This window comes from Pyrgilauda ruficollis, unplaced genomic scaffold (assembly GCF_017590135.1).
Source record: "Pyrgilauda ruficollis isolate IOZ18807 unplaced genomic scaffold, ASM1759013v1 scaffold30, whole genome shotgun sequence".
NCBI classification, from domain to species: Eukaryota; Metazoa; Chordata; class Aves; order Passeriformes; family Passeridae; genus Pyrgilauda; species Pyrgilauda ruficollis.
In genome coordinates this window covers 5,681,533-5,699,135 of record NW_024524378.1, presented here as the reverse complement: position 1 = coordinate 5,699,135, position 17,603 = coordinate 5,681,533, and the positions used below count along the sequence as shown (strand labels likewise).

The window sequence follows — 17,603 nt, the reverse complement described above, 5'->3', positions numbered from 1 at the left end:
AGTAGGAAAAGAAGTAAGGATTTAAACAATGTTAGAAAATGAAAATAAATCAAGTAAACATACATTTAACTTTATATTCCATTTGAACCCTTTATCAGAGCCCTTGCTTACTCTGCCCAGCAGTTTCTCTTGCAAATAGCTTCATAGGCATCAGTGGGAAAATTTCTGAGAATTATTGCATTTTTATGTCACTTAGAAGTGGACTACATAGTCTTTCAGATGATAATTAACAGCAAAGACTATGGAATAATCAGAAGGAATATATATTCTACAAACTCAAATATCAGAGTACCAAAAATATAGACTAATATTAACCACTGGGAACTTAGAATTAATGGGTCTTTTAATACATTTGGATTTATTCCACACACAAACACACAAATATCATTTTTCTTATTATTTCACCCATTATTTTTCTATAGCAAAGTTGATTAATTAATGGAAATTCGAAGTCTTCGTTCATCCTTTCCTTCCCGTTCCCCCCAAGTACACTTCTCTCTTTTTTACACTAACACAAGGAAAACATAATGCAGCTACTCTTTTAAATGGAAACAACTATTAATTTATCAAGATACTAGTCAACATAAAAACAAGCAGTCAATGCTGCATCTTTTATCAGAGCTTTGAGCTATTAGTTCCCACACTGACTTAATCAGCTACCTTTTTTTATGTTACACAAAGATGCCTAAGTGTTTATCTACCAGTTTAGCCTATCAATACCATTTTGTGAATATATTTTTTCTGAATTATCTAGATCTTCATAAAATTTGTCAGTAATGTTACAAAGAATCTAACTTTGATATCAGCTTCAGTTAAGGAGATATTAGGTGGTCATTTATTCTCAAATTCAGATTTCTGGTAATACATACATGCAGCAATAACCACCTTAATATTTATCTCATTTGAAAGATATGTTGCATTTCACATTTCTATGTTGCTATTAGATGTTACGAGACATTTTCAATATGAACTGAGCTCCTCTCTAGTCTCTCATATTTCCATTGGCTTAGCTTTTTCTAGGTGAGAGTTTTGCTGTGTAAATGGATCGCTGTTGCAACACAGACAATCAGTAGCAGAATACATGAGAGCTGAGGATTGGTTTTTACGTTTTCAGCAACCAAAGGTGGCAGGATCCTTAACAGGGACTCCTTTGAGGTAAAAGTCAAAGATGCATCTGCCTCTGCAAGTCAATGGCCAACAGCCATCATCTCTTCATCATTTGTATGTAGATGTGACAACCTCCATCTGCCTCTGTTGCTTCAGCCCAAGCAATCACAGGATTTAGGAAAAACATGCAGGTAGATGGAAGAAAGGCTTAAGACCTGTAAAAAGGATGAATTACTCTCATCCTCACTGACTGCAGTTTTAGCTGGTGGAATGGAAATACAACAAAGAGACAGAAGAAAGGGAATGAGAGCAGAGAGGGGGACAAGTGAAATAATCTTACACAGAATCCATTGCTGGCCATATCAGTCTCAGTCACATGCAGAAGTTGTGCTGTGAGGTTCACATGTGGGGCTGTCAAACATGTGAAAAACTACTTTTCCTAGCACTGAACACTACCACAAGAACAGATTTTAAAGGAAGTTGATGGACTGCTTACTGGCTTTGGCTAAAGAAATTCATCACACTCTGTCTATGAGTCCCTATACAGAGAAACAACCAATTCCAAAAGACTCACAGTCTCCCACTCCACTTTATTTAACACTTGAACTCCCCACCACTAGGGAAGAAACATAGGAGAGTTTTATGTGCACAGAGTCCTTTCAATTTTTTAGGCAGGACCTGATGATATCTAACAAAATGAGAAACAGAACCTATGAAAACTTGAGGTCTTTATGCAAAAAAGACCTTTAATTAAAACAAGAGAATATTATACATATCTCTCACAAAAGCTTTCCACAGATACATTCATTTTACTCTCTTAACATTTGTTATTCCAGTATTTGCAGTTCTGACATTTGCTTTTTTTATTTTTTCAAACAATTTTATTATTATTATGTGAATATTTTTATACATTGTCATTTGTATATATCAGTCTACAAAAAAAAAATGTTTTATGTCTAAAATAATAAAAAGGGGCACAAATCACTCTCTTTACTCATAAATGATATGCAATTTTTTTCTTTCTGTTTCAACTAGGAGCAGTTATTCAGAATTTAAGTATGCTTCCTGAGAGCATAAAGTGAGAATAACTTTTAAAATAAAGCAGCTTCAGCCATATTATACATCTGTAAAACAAATCCTTTGAGCTTTACTTTGACTACCACATTTGACAAATTTATCCTTTTATCTAGTGTTCAGCATCGGAGAAATTCTTTGATTTTGTAAGGAGCAGATACGAAGAATGATTCGATTGCATCACAAATGAGATCAGGTTGTTCCTAACATCTACGTATAAAGCATGTAATACAGAAATGTATTAACACTAAAAATAACTTGCAAAGACAGAACATCACAATGGAATTAAATAGTATCAGCACAATGGAATTAAATCGTATGTGCGGACATTCTAGAAAAGAAAATTGGTGAAGGAGCAAAAAGCTGCAGATCTTCCATCAGTCAATGCTCAGAACTCCTCCAGGAGGTGCCAGGTGTGGCTCACAGTAACCTGGCCATGGTTCCTTCTGATCACAGGTGATCTAGCAACAATAACTGGTGTTTCAGCAGACAAAGGAAGCAGCTGCTTTCCTTAATGGATCTTACAATAAATCACATCAGTGGAATCCCTCAGCAGGTTAAGAGGTGAGGAGATTGGTCTTTCTGAAAAACAGACTTGAACGTGCCTAGAGACATCAGGACAAAGTGGCCTAATCCGTTGGTCAGCCCCTGGAAAGCCATGGATGGGGAAAGCCAGTCTGTGTGCTTGCAGATGGCCACAGTCTCCTGTCTCACGTCCCCAAAGACATGCAGGCAGCTATTGGCCAGTTTGAAAGTTCTGCAAAGCTCTTTAGACTTACAGTTCCTCTAAGAGAAGTGTGAATTCAGTCAAGGCCAGATCAGGCTGACTCTGTAATGCTCAGGGTAAAAAAAAATCCCTTCAGTTTTGTGCATTTCAGATGCAACCTTGCAGATGCCAGGGTGGAAGATGACAGTCTGGAATATTGGCTTGGCTGGTAATCAGGTACTGTCTAGGGAGGGGATAAGATGATGACGACCCACAAGGGAGGGCCATCACGTAACACTTGTCTCTACCATGCCTCACAGTTGAGAGATTTAGGCTGCATATCCTTGATAGGCATAACCTTGCTATTATGTGCTTCCATCAGCTCAGTCCCCGGGCTCTTCCGTGATTAACTGAATAATTCCATTTGCAGGACATGATACCTAGCTCCACAGTTCTGGGGCACAGTATATTGCTGGCACTGAAGTTAGGATAATCACAGCTCAATGGCCATGTAGCTTGTCTACATGATGACACAACCCCTCAGGTCATTATTTGCAGAGGGCTCAAATCAGAAACTCAAATACTGCAATAACCTTAAAGATAATCTTATCACATAACCAACAGACTTTAGTGGGAGAAGATTACTGCTCTGTTCTGGCAAACTTGGATAATATCTCTATTGTTGTCCTGAATTTTGGCTATGAACTCTATAAAGTAAAAGGAAGAAAAGCAAATAAAAAAATAAGCACTCGGTAATATCCTGCCTCCTTTGTGATACACCACTGTACTAGCCTCTGCTCTCAACTTAAAATTTATATATTGTCTTTTACAAATAAAGAGACACTGCAGCTTTTACAGTACTTTTGAGAAGATACTTCATCCTCACACTGACTGGCAGCAGAGAAAAGCAACTTCAAAAACTGCTTTTTCATGGAGTAGGTGAGCAATAATCTATCAGAAACAAATTGTGATACCGCCACAGCAAACACAGGGAAAAAAATCAGAACCATTGCACAGCTAATTCAAATTGAAGGGTATTAAACAGGATTTGCTACAACTATCTTGCACATTTTTTACACTGCATTCTTAAAAATATTCCTTCAAGATGTGCAACTAATAGGCTAACTTGATTAAACTCTTCCAGATATCATGAAAAGAAGCAAATATAAATTGTTTGGGGTGTGAAAGAAAATTGTAAAACATATTGCCATAAGATTTTCAAATTTCAATAGTGTGTTTTAATTTTAAATTTATTTAATTTTAAATTTAATTTTAAATTGAAAATATACATATTCCTTCAGGAAGTTTGCCTATATGGAGTTTCACCATTGCAATTTGGGTACCTGATCTTCAAAAGTTCTAAGTATTCAACAGCATTAAAGGTGAATGAAAAAGGCATATGTACAAAACACAAATGAGTATTTCTATATGGATTTCTATGTAGTTTCTTCTTAAGGCCAAGATCACAAGTAATATATTGTGGATATACATTTGATAGTTTGAGTTTTTACTACAAAATAAAAAAGACTAATTTAAAATGGCTGAATGAAAAAAAAAATTTCTTACTTCCTAGTCATGAATATGCCATCATAATATCTTTGTTTTTACTATACAGCTTCTTTTCAATAATGTAAAGGAGCCTTTTCTAGACATGAAACTGTTTCAGATAATAGCTTCTTTATTTATGAAGTGATAAATTGTGCCTCACAGGTCTTCATTCTCCTCCTGTAGAAATCTGATTGGCAGGCATATCTACACCAGAAACAATCCCTGTTATTGCTGTTGTATGATGCAGAATATGTTTCCTTTTCTCATGACCATGATAATATAAGCCATTCTGCATAGTCTTGCTATGCAATATGAGAAGATATATAGATGGTCTCTTTTTCCATAGAGAATTTCCAGAGTCATGATTACTTTCTGTAGAAATATTTTTCAAAGTCTTTTTTAACTGTTAGGATATATATGTTGAAAAATTCTATTTTTAGAACAGGATGAGTTCAATCCTTAATTGTTGTCTTGAAATTTGCCACTAATTTAATGTGACTACAACTAAACTGTGGGGTTCATTTCATGTTTTTCTGTGGCAGGTCCAAAAATTTTAGAGAGGCTTCCTCATGGTTTTATGAAATAAATGATTGAAAATTAATTGTTCTTCATTTTAGTGATATCATCTCTATGGATTGTCAGGTTCACAAACAACTTGCAAAATTGCAAGTGCCCAAGTGTTGCATTTGTTTTGCTGTTCAGATCCAGAAGGCAACACTTCTTGTTCAGTAGCAGTCCATCCTTTTTCCCAAATCACACAGCGCCGATGAAGTCAGCAGGGATGGGATGTGCCACCCAGCTCCAGGCTGCAGGCCATGAGCCAGCCAGCAGCTCCTGCAGCCAAGGCTGTGTTTATTGCACCCTCTTCTACAGGAGCCACTGCCTCACTGGGGACAACTTTTGCTTCCAGTAGCAGCTCAGGTAGTGAGAGGTGACATTTCTCAATAGGAATGCTTCTTGTGTTATTATCAAGTATCTTGATACTAGCAAACAAAGCTAGCAAGCTTGTTCCAAAATTAAGCTTGCAGGCTGAGAGAGAGGAAGAGCATTTACAATATGGAATTGATCCATTTTAAGCGTTCTAGTTGGCAAATGTGTTAGAGAAAAAAAAAAAAATCAGAGTCTGCAATAGATATCTGGCACGAATCAGAAACAATATTTTGTAGGTGGGCCCAGCACAAAGCAAGGTCCATTAGGCTCAAAGGACACTGCAACAGAACAATGGAAGCAGACAGGAAGTCTGCACTAATAAATATGCCCATTGGGCCAGTGCCACTGCCTAGCATGGCATAGATACATACAGAAGGATTATACACTAAATGGTGCAAGCACAGTCCAGTCCATCTGTCATAAACATTAAGTCCAAAGGCCACAGGTGCAGATGGCACTAAAAAGTAAAAATTACACCCAGACAGAGACCACTTCATGTAATATGGAGAAGAAAAAAACAATCCTGCAAAACTAAACAAAACAAAACAAAAAAAATTCCACTGATTTGTTTCCAATCAATAAATGTTCTCAGAATGTCCTTGGCAATCTCTGCTTCTTCCTTTCCCGCTGTCATTGTACATGCAAAACATACATTTTATTCCACAAAAGTACTTTGAGCATTCAGGATCATTTTTCATTCAGTTAAGTAGATTTACCAGATATTTTGGCAAAAAGTGATTAATTTAAAGTATGATTCAGTCCTTCATCCTAGTATGTTGAGAAGAGAATGTATTTTGCCTTTGGAAAGGGAATGTTAGACTCCAGGTATATTTTGCTTGGGGAATGTTCCCATAATAAAAAGTTTAATAAAAAGGAGGACAATGTGCTTCTCTCCCTCATAGTCCAGATAAACAGAAAGGAAAGTTGCCTATGTCAAAGCTCTAAAGAACAAAGAATTTCTGGTTTTTAATCATTTTAAATAACACTTGCAGAGGACATTGATTTCTCAAACTGAAGTATCTTTAATACATATGCTATATATCTGCAGATCATGTACATAAAGGTAGGTAAACACCACAGAACACACTGTATTACAGAAACATTTAATTCACCATAATTTTCTTCTTTTACAGCCACCACAGGCAAGTAACCAAATATCCAGAGCTAAATAGGAACAGACCACCCAGAAAGGGTACTAAAAACTCTTCCTCCAAGTGAAAGAAATCCTCAGAATAAACACTAGTTCTTCAAGATTTTGTCTTTATATACATAATTAACTGCGCTCCAAATCTGTGGAAGTCAGAATTTCAAGTTTGTCCTTTTTCAGCCATACTTTGAGGCAGTTGTAGAACTTGTACAAGCACTGGTCAATTTGTCAGCTGATTAAAGGAAGGATGCCAGTTCTATAGCAGCACTTACAAACAGTTTTAAAATTCTAACAAAATGCTTATATCTCTGATGGGGTTTTAAATAGTGTTTAACAAAGAAACAAAAGCCGTCTAAGAATATAATCATATTCCAACTGCATAATCCCACTGAAATTCCCACTGGCAACCCCAGTGTTGTGTCAGGAAGAGAAGTCGTTTCATCGATATCAGCCTCTTGAACTTTTTCTTACTACAAGAGTAAACCTTATCTATTTTAATCAGCATTGCCCAATGTGTCTCATTCACTTTGCTCATGAAATCTGACCTCCATAAATCAATGGAATCACCCTGATGCCTTTGCAATAGCAATATCTATAATATTGTATAAGCAGAAGTACAGGATGTGGTGCCTTTTCCCTTCCTTCAGGACAGAGTTTGTGTAACTGGACAGCAGACATGGTAACCACAGAAATAATTATGCATGCTATTTGTTTGTTGTACTTGAAACCAAATACTGTAAAGATCTAATAACACAGAAATGAATCAACTTAATGCTACTTCCAAAACATTATATATTAAAAAAAAAAAATAACCCAAGTTGTACAGCTTTTAATTGTTAAGAGATACATACCTATTAAGCATATGTTTGAGTATGGTCTACAAGAGATAAAAATGGGAAGCATCGATGTCATTTTCCTACAGTCTCAAATTTAAATAATTTAGGAACGGGGTTTTTGTTTTCTTTTTTAAATCAAAAAAGTGTGAACAGTGACTTTGAAGACCTATTTCTTCATGTAATACCAGAGGATTGTAGTATTTAAGTTTTGCCTTACAGCTGTGGTGGGATCCAATGTCTCATAACGAGAGCACATTCCAATTTAATTCCCATTTAACAGCTGACTACCCAAAGTTATCTGGCTTTGTCATGGATTAGAACTAGGGATACTTTTCCAGTATCCAGTTTCTAAGTGTTTATTCCCCCACTGATGCTGCAGTGACAGCTGAGACTACAGCTACTCCTACTTGTTCTGCTCTCCCTGTCCTCAGTGACCAGGAATGAAAAGAAAAAATATTCCTGCCTCATTGATAAGGTCTGTTGGTGCAACTGTGAGCGGATGAGACCTCACACTGCCATATTTTAAGTCAGCTAACTCTTGTATTGCATATAAGAACTAATAAATGTGATGCCATATCCAGCCTTCCAACAAGGCTTGCTTATCACGGCCACGGTGGTAACATCTATTCACACAATATTAGAGTCCTCATTTCTTACTGGCTTGGAACTTGGGCAGAGTTTGCTCCCATTTCCATTCACACACTGTGACTCCCAAGTACCCCTGGCAGATGGGTTCTTGTTCCAGGATGCATGGAAGGAACCTGGAGAGGTTTCAGCCATCCATCACCAGCCGTAAGTGCCCATGCCCTTATCTCCTCATCTCCCTTTGTGCAGCTGGACACCAACAGCAATAACCAAGGATGATGATATTGGTGTTGGGGCTCAGGAAAGCAACAAGGCTGCTTCCACCTGGAGTTAAATCAACTGAACAAGACATGCTGAAACTATTTGTGCAAAGTAAATTAAAAAGTTATTGAGAGAATATAAAAGGAGATGCTAATAAGCTCTATAGATAGTGAAGAATAGGTGGATTCCACAGGCATTTGAGAGACAGTCATACGGTCAGACTTCACAGACACTTGAAGAGGACCACTTCTGGTGAGTGCAGTCATGCAAGGTCAACAGCGTCCAGGGAACTGCAGCAGAAATTCCATGCAAGGCCATGAGCACACTAGCAATGATTTCAGCAATACTGACCTAGCAAAGTGATACAGCAAACTGGGATCAGATGGAGGGGAAAAAAATTGGACAGGCTGTTTTTTGGGAGGAGATTGAAGCAGGAAATAGTTAACCAGAGAGGTGAAAAAGAACATCTAAAAATAGATTTTAGAAGTTATGTAAGTCCTGTGAGCAGTGCTGCCTGCTGGGTAGTCCTGCATTTGATGAGCCCAGACTGAGTCAGGACTACAAACCAAACTTGTAAATAGACAATGCAAGTATCAAACCTGCTTCTGCAATAAGGAGGAATTGAGCTGGGCTGAGGTATTTTCCTTGGCCTAAAAGGACAACATCTGGACAAGACAGATTGAGCATTCTGGCACAACTCCGAGACTGATTATATTGGTATCTTCCCAGCCACTTCCTAATATCTTAGCATAAATTGTAGCATAAATCCCTACAGTGAAAGATTGATTACAATGTAGTCTACATTCCAAAGTAGAGTATTTTCTAACAATGACCCAAGAGGCTCCATTTCTTTCCTTCTACATTTAGCTCCCAGTCCTCACTGTTAGTCATGTTCATTTAACGTAAGGAAAAGGTAGACTTACAAATATTTTTAATCACTCTCTTTGTTCTACTGTTTTCACTTCCAGGCAAAAATGCACCAGATTTTTCTTGATTTCCTTTACACAGTCCTTTCTTCCTCAGCAAATATATTCACATAAAATTTCAGGGAAAAAGAACAAAACAGAGGATAAGCACCATCAAATTAAACCAAGACACAGCTCAGAATCCATAGCCATCACTTCCCTATCAAGAGCATTCACCACCCTGGCCAAACAGCTGTACTCTGTTAATTTCCAACATTCCAGGAACAACTCAAGAGCTACTCTGCAGGAGGAATCCTCCCAGCTGACACAGGAGGTGTGGAGACCTGGATAAGCCCTAGAATGCCAAATTTTTTATATTTTCCTTTACTGTCTATGTGAAAGCAATACTTTACCATTAAAAATTAGTAAACTACTACTTAAATATTACTGCCTAACATGAAGGGAATCTCTTGCAATGTTTAGTGTTTCATTAGAGCTGCTTAGCAGCCCAAGTTCACCTGATGCATACGAATGATGAACTTCTTTAGGAGGCAGGAGGCACTACCCACTTACAAGGAAAATATTATTTCAGAAGTTGCCACACTGTTATTTTCTCAGGATTGCTCTGCCTAAAAATGATTTTTTTTTTTTTTTTTTTACCTGCAGGTATCTCTTTTCTAGATTAAAGAAGCTATGCTTTCTCAGAGCTTCTTCACAGTACTCATGCTGCTGCCTCCAACCATCTTCATAGTTCCCTGCTGAATTTGCTCCAGTTGGTCAACTTCTGCCTTGAATGGAGGTATCCAGAACTGGATGCATCGATCTAGGTGTGGCCTAATTAGAACCAAGTATAAGGAAATCACAGCTTTCTTTGATCTACTGGTAGTCTGCTGGTGACACAGCCCACTGCTTTTTTCTCTTCATCACTGTCAGCATATAATGGTTAACCCAATGTGCACCAAGACACTGAGAAAGTTACTGAAGTAGGGTGGGCTTCTGGACAGTCCCCTAAGGAACTCAGATGAAAAGATGGAGTATGAGCCATTAACCCCTGGAATTCAATGATCCATCTGTTTTCTACTCAGGTACCTGTCCACCCATCTAGTCCATGAATACATTGCATCAATATCAGGATGTCATTGGAGATCATGCTAAAAAACCTGCTTAAGTCAAAGAAGATGACCTCCCCTGCCCCCCTAAAACATGAATCCAGTCAACTCTGCCATCTCATTGCAGATTCTACTGTGCTGGTCAAGAATTAAAATCTATGCTACTCCAGATCACTTTTTCATAAAATAACGTGATATAATCATACAATGTATAAACATTCATATTCTCTGTGGTCATCTTTACCACCAAAATTAAGCTGCCAGAAAATCTTTACTCATATGTTTTCTCTGAAGTAGCATAAATCTGCTAGCAAAATGGAATATCTGTGACACATGCGATCACATGATTAACACTTCTAGAGGAGCACTACTAATAAAATTATTACTGAGAAAAATAGAAAAAATATTTCTGTGAGTCAAGTTCATGAGAAATGTGTTTCAGTTTCATGCTGTTTAAAGCTGCAGATAGTATTTTTTCAGATTTTTATCCATATTTAATCTAATTTTAATGAAATGTTTTCTTAAGTTTAACACCTTAATTCCTGGGGAAAAAAATGTCCATATTAACTTGTTGAGATCACAAAATATATTGATGAGCTCCTAATTATCATTTCCCTGCAGAAATTTCATAACATTCTGTACAGATTCATATGCATAGATATATCTAAAATATGAATGTATTGATAAAAATACAATATATAAAAAAATAGATTAAAAGTTTTCAGAAGAGCACACTTCTTTTTCTGGACCAACATGAAATCTCCAAAGAATAGTAAAATAATGTATTAAAATAACACTGCTATTTATTGTATTTTTACAGTGTTGGGAAAACCTAGTTTGTAAAATTGAAACTGCAATATGCCATCAAAATAAAAAAAAGAAAAAGTAAACTATGGAAAAATATTAAAAAAAAAACTAAACGTACTTGTTGAATATTTTCTATTCTGTGAAGCCTATTCTTAATAACTCCTTGAACTACATTGACTAATCACAAAAATCTGCTACAGCAGACCTTGATGTGCTACAGATTGTTGAGAGAAAAGTAGAGCAAAATATAGGATTCAGTGTTAGACGAGACTTGTTAAAAACATAAATATCTTTTGAAGTGATTTTGCTGGTAAACATAAACATGAATATGTATTACAAAAACTGAATTCACAATTATTTTGTTTACAGTTAACAGGGTGAGTATTAAACTCTTAGAAATACATATGTGAAATAGAAATAACAGAAATTTTCTAGGAAAGGGGAGTGATTTCAGAATTTCTAGAAAACCTTAATACTGCATATTCCTCAGATTTAATGTTGAGGTCATGCAGTTCCTTAGCTTTAGGTCACTGTTACTCATGAGTTGGTTGCTTTTTTTTTCTGTTCACAGGATGGGTAAGACACTCAAAACTTGCATCAGCTCTGTATGGATTTCAGTGTGACTCAAAGAATACCAAGACTTTAGACTAGAGTCTAAAGTTTGTTCTTGACAAATGAGAAAGTGAAGAAATTAAAAACAAAACCTAGTATTGACTTGAGATCCACAGTGAAAAGGGCAGGTAACAAACTCCCAAGAGAAATCCAGGATAAAGTGAAAAACACCCAAAACCATCTACACAATCCAATCTAATATAATCAGGGAAAATCACCATTTCTGATTCTTAAAGCACATTAAGAATAAAGGTGCCTCCATGGATATGTTTCAGTAAAATGATAGAACCACCAAAACTGAAACTGTTACATTGATATTTTCATGAGATATATGTCTATATTTCCTGAAATCATACCAATTGCTTAGGCTGTCCATTTCATCATGAAATAGGTGAAAAATCTATCTTTTTTTTTTCCTCCCTATCGAATTCTGAAATTAGGGTTTATTTGCCTACATTTATCATTCCAATTTATTGGCTCTAAATTATTTATTTTGCAATACACGGATTAACAATGTAATTGCCAGCAAGGAGCCTGAATTTGTTCAATTGTTGGTGCAAATGCCACAGCTTCCTTGTTTACATGAGGAGATTTTCACTAGTGCTGCTATCTTGGTTACTGATCACCACTGACTGGATCAATGCTATTCCCATCTAGACACAAACCCACATTTTTTTGATATGTGCCTAAACAGAATACAAAGCTTTATAGCTGAATGACAGATACCTTCATTTCAGGTACTGGTACACCCATATGCACTAAGAATGAAGAAACATATCCCTGAGTTAAACAAACAAGTGGTTATATAGCGGCAGGATAATTTAATTATGCACAGCTACTTTGCAGGGAAGAACTTCTAGAAACCAGCAACAACAACAACAACAACAACAAGAATAGATCAAAGACATCAGAAGAGAAGGAAAAAAAAAGAGAACATGCTGTCGCTATACCTGTATGTATGAATGTAATACCACAATCAAGAAAATATCAAAACATTGATTTATGAGAGACTGGGAATTTCAGTGATAATATAGACCTTCTGTTTCTTGGTTATGAACAGCCTGGCTGCAATCTTCTATCTTTGGTCAGGATGCAGATAAGAGTCCCAAACTTCTAGTATAGCTTTACACTTGACTAAACTACACATTTTCAGCAATATTATTTTGGTCTGTGAATTTTGGGAGTTTGTATTAAATATGTCACAAAAAAAAAAAAAAAAACCAAAAAAAAAAAAAGCAGACCATGTGATTACATTTAACAAACAAACTTCATTGAAGCAAGAGTCCACTTTGACTTGTCGACTTCAACATCAAATGCCTAAAACCAGAGCACTGAGTATTATAAATAGTATCTTAATTTCAACCACTGCACTACTTTTCAGGAAAGGCATTTGAGGAGAAGGGCTCCCTCCCAAAAAAAACCACTGAAGAGAATCATTTACTACAATTGAGCACTGCCACTGTGGCTCAGCTAAATACAACTTCTCACAGACTTTTTAACCAACAAAAAATGAGAGAGATATGTAAAAGTCAATCAGAAAATATCGTTTGTCAAAATACTATGGACAACAGAAGCCTATGTGGGGAAAGAGGTGGATTTGACTTTTGGATTCAAAACCATTTTTTCAAAACACAATCAAATCCAGGAGGGAAATCAGTACTTAAAGTTATTTCTTCAGTTTTAGATAAGAACTGAATTGAGAGGAATTGAGTGCAAAGTGTTAGTAAAAATTTGGACTCATACTGGAAATTGTCATTTGACACACCATCAGTTGTATGCCACCCTATTAGATTGGATCCCGTGTTATGAAATAAATGAGATTACTTCTAAATTTCCTTTACCCCAGGGGGAAAAAAAAAAAAAAAAAAAGGTGAAACATGCCTGTAGAGCTTCTGCTCTCACCACCGCTTCAAACTGTGAAGAAGCACTTCATTGACTCCAGCAAATTCAGTACTTTATGCTACATGTATAAAGGGAGATATTGACATGAAACCCCAAGGACTGGAAGACCTGTGTGCGATGTTACACAGAGGATCAGAGGATTGTAGCAAAAACATATCACCAGTCAGATATACAACAGCAGCTGATAACACCTCTCTCTCCTTGCCACCTCAATTTATACTGCTGATAGCTGCTACAGTTAGCATTGAATCCCTCCCCTTCAGTAATCCTCCCTTTAAAGCCCCTGGAGCTTCCTTCACGCTCATGGCACACAGCACAAGTGCCTCTGAGGAAGGGTTGCAGAGTCTCTGTCTGGTTCCCGTCACTTTTAAGAGCATAATAAAGCAAATGAAAAGAAAGTATGATTTTCAAAGGTGTTGGATTCTTTCCAATGCCTCCATAATCAATTTAAAGAAGCACATGAAAGGTAAGCAGAACAAGTGAAGAGGATTTTCAAGAATATTTACTCTTTGTGTGGCTCTACTCTCTTTAAAGGTACAGGAAATTTCTCCCTAACATCATAGACAGCAGATTTAAATTGGTATCAGAATCAAAGTAGAACATAACCCTTTTTATCTAGTGATAATCTCTTTTGCAATTCCTTGATATTCAACAATCACAATTCAATAGGAAGCTACTTTTCAAAGTACTTAGTTAAAGTGTAAGGAAATAGAATGGGGACAGGAAGGTTGCTCTTTCTAGATACACAGAAAGCAGTTTGAACAGAGGCTTTTCAGAAAGAAGATTTTGCAGCTAATATATATTGAAGGATCTTTTCATGCACAGACTATAGGCAGTGATTATTTTCCTTGCTTTAAATCACAAAAGGAAACCACGAGCAAACAATGGCTTTAAAAAGAGAAACAAAAGATAATTCAACTTTATATACAGAGTCTGCCTCCACACAGCCCCCTGCATATCTATGCATATACGTGAAGAAAAGCCTTTTAAAACTCCACATAATGATAATTATCCAGAGTTTTTACCAAAAATGAGAAAAATTTTGTTGTTACTCTAACTTCAAATATTCGAAAACTTGTTCCCTGGAAATTGTACTTTCTCCTACTTTTTGGTTTTTTTGCTACATAGCCATCAGCTAGATATAGTTATCACTACAATATATGTAATAAGTATTACATATGGGTTTCAATAATGACTCCGCCAAATAAGGTTTCCAGCATCTGTCTGCTATCTCTAGCATGCAACAAAATATGTTTTGTTGCTTAAATTGATCTGTTTAAGCACTGTAACATTATTATATCATCACATATTATCTTTTGAAGAGGGCAAGAATATATTGGCTGTAAGCCACTGTAAGCCTTTACCCCATTTTAAAGGAAAAGTTAAAGATCAAAAGTAGAGAGCAAAATACACAAAGCCTTGGCACTCTCCTTCCATTTCAGCACTCTGCACTGACCTCTACTGGTTTCTTCACTTTAGGTTTCATCAGTATGAAGTAATCCACTTTTATTGAACTTTTACACTCTTTTCTTCAAATTCTGGGATGAAGTAATTGCATCTCACCCTGCTAATTTCTCCCTGACTGAAGGTCATAAAAAGATCAAGCTTACACCTATTGGTAGCAGTTTATCTTTAGTGAATGAGACACTAGGAAAAATAATTTGTTTAAAAAACACTTCACAGTATACATGCAGCTGTAGGTAGATATTACATCTGAAAACTCTATCTTAATACATTTATTACTACCAATTTGTTGTATTTTTTTAATTGAACTATTTCATGTCTCATATGGTAATTAGATGTTTGCTTTATAAAATCTTGGTTTTTATTATAGAATTCCAAGCATCTGACCTATGATGAAGATCAGAAGTACTACTGCGACACCAATACCAAAGTTGTGAATATAAATTTAACATCTTTAGTCATCACCATTTGAAATACTTCTGTTTCACAGAACATGCTTCTCTCTAGAAGGTTCCTCAGTACAAATATTTGCTTTAATTAGGACAGACCTTGCAGCTTTTATAACCACACAGCAATGGATCGAAGTACAGTAGCAGGCTTGGCTATATAAAAGTATCACTGTAAAAGCTTTGTCAAACCAAAGTCTTTACTCTGTCTTACTAGGAGGAGTGATGCACTCACCACATCTTTTACACAGCTAAATGAAGTTCAAACCATCCATTTTTTAACTTATCACAAGCAAAAACAAAGCCCTAGTTTTTTATGTGCTTACAGTAAAAAGCAACTCTAGTTAGTCATAAGTAAATGAGCAAACTTTTCCATCCTCATTTACCAAAGAACATTTTCGTTGTCAGCAAAACCCAAAACTTTCCAATTTTAAAAGCATATTTTTAGATCTCCTTGTTATGAAATTCTTTAAGTATGAATAACAGTTTTGCATATCATGAGAATTTCATTTCCTCTTACTGCTCCACCAGTGACTCGAAACAAACTTTTAAAATTTTTAAGTCACCTGTACTGTCTGAAAAAAACCCTTACAATTGTTCACCACAAAAACAAAGAAGCTTTTTGTTGTTCTGTTGATATAGATAGTAAAGCAGATCACATATTGCTAATTCCATTTCAGAACAGCAAGATCCCTATTATTCATGAAGCTCTATTTTGTAATAATTCATTTTTCTTTTATTTTCCATAAACATCTTTCTAAATCATGAATGTAAACAAATCACTCAGATATTCATCATGAATCTATAATATTTTGTACTGTATAAATATCTGAATCTGACATCCTCTTTATTTTGCTTGGTTTTAAATCAAATTCTCTGACTTGTGGAACACTCATATTTCTCTCCCCTCTTTTCCTGCAGCTGAAGCTCACACGGCTCCATCCTGTCAGTGCCAGGAACCGGGGGCATCCCCCGGGGAAGCCCTGGAGGCCGGTACAGCCCGGTCGGGCTCCCCAGCAGCCCGGAGGTGCCCAGCAGAGGGAAGACAGGGGGTGCCCGCAGCCCCCAGGCACCGCACCCCTCTGCTCTGCCCCCAGGCACAGCGGCAAGCAGCAGCCTTAGCTCCACCGTCCGTAATGAAAACCCACTCCTGGTCCTGCCCAGGGAGCTCGGTGATGCTGCTTTGTGTGGCTTTCCCTCTTACCTTCAGCCAGTGGCTAAGGATGGGTGTCCGCAAGGTTGACGCGTCCTGGTCTTGCTGGGTTTGCCACCGCTCCGATGCTCACGCTGCTGCTCCTAGGACTTGGATGAACAACTGGATCTGCTCTGCTTATTCTGTGCTGTGTTAGAAAGAAAACACTTTGATGGTCTAGAACTGGGCCTTTGCTCAATGAGCAAGTGCATGATCCTTCTGAGATTCACAGATCATCCTCTTTTTCCACATGTGGGAAATTGAAAATCTCTTAAGACTTCCTGCAACTCACGAAGGAGTGAAAGACATTGATTTTCACTGAACAAGATGTTGACTGGATCACCATGAGACCATCTTCTTTCCAAAAGGCATTTTAAAGCAGTGCTTTCGGTCAGCTCTGAGCAAAATATTCCAAAACAGCCCCAATAACTTTTTTCCTTACCTCTGGTATCCCAGTGAGGTCACATTCTGTTAAAAACATCCTGTCAAGCTTGGTACAAAAGGGCTCCAAAGAATCAGAATGCAGAAGCTATGCAACTTGCTGACTAACTTTGCTCTGTGTTATTTACCAACCACACAAAGAAAATGCTGTCTATTCAAAACACAGTTCAAAACTCTCTTCACAGAAAGTGAGTGAACAAACAGTCCCATGTCCGATGCTGTAGTCACATCTCCCATGAGGCCCGGTGATAGCTCTGGGGCATGGGACGGAGTGACACCACCAGCAGTCACTACAAGGCACTTTTGTAAACAAGTTGTGTGTGTGTGCTGAGAAGGAGGAGGAGGAGGAGGCGGGTGTTACTCTTCCTCTGTCTTAACATTATGCTTTATTTGATTTATCAGGTTGAAGCAGAACTCCAGTCTTGCTTAATCTACTGAGTGCATTTGCTATAGTCCCTGTGCAGGATTTTCCTCATTATAACCTTTATTTTCTTTCAGAAGGGGTCTAAAAGGAACATATGGAATTTGTCC

At 37.0% G+C, this 17,603-nt stretch overlaps 1 protein-coding gene across 2 annotated transcripts in view; it reads right to left on the bottom strand.

Moving 5' to 3' along the window:
• The window catches only part of ST18 (ST18 C2H2C-type zinc finger transcription factor), a 164,526-nt gene extending 147,390 nt beyond the window's left edge, over positions 1-17,136 (bottom strand). The window contains exons 1-2 of one of the 2 annotated variants that reach the window (XM_041473671.1): positions 17,074-17,136; positions 16,644-16,779 (exon numbers count right to left, since the gene is read on the bottom strand). The gene's annotated coding sequence lies outside the window, so the exon portion shown is untranslated. Of the gene's footprint in view, positions 1-16,643; positions 16,780-16,923; positions 16,978-17,073 lie in introns of those variants that run through there. The other variant, XM_041473669.1, reaches the window with a different exon arrangement.
• Between the last annotated feature and the right edge of the window lie 467 nt (positions 17,137-17,603).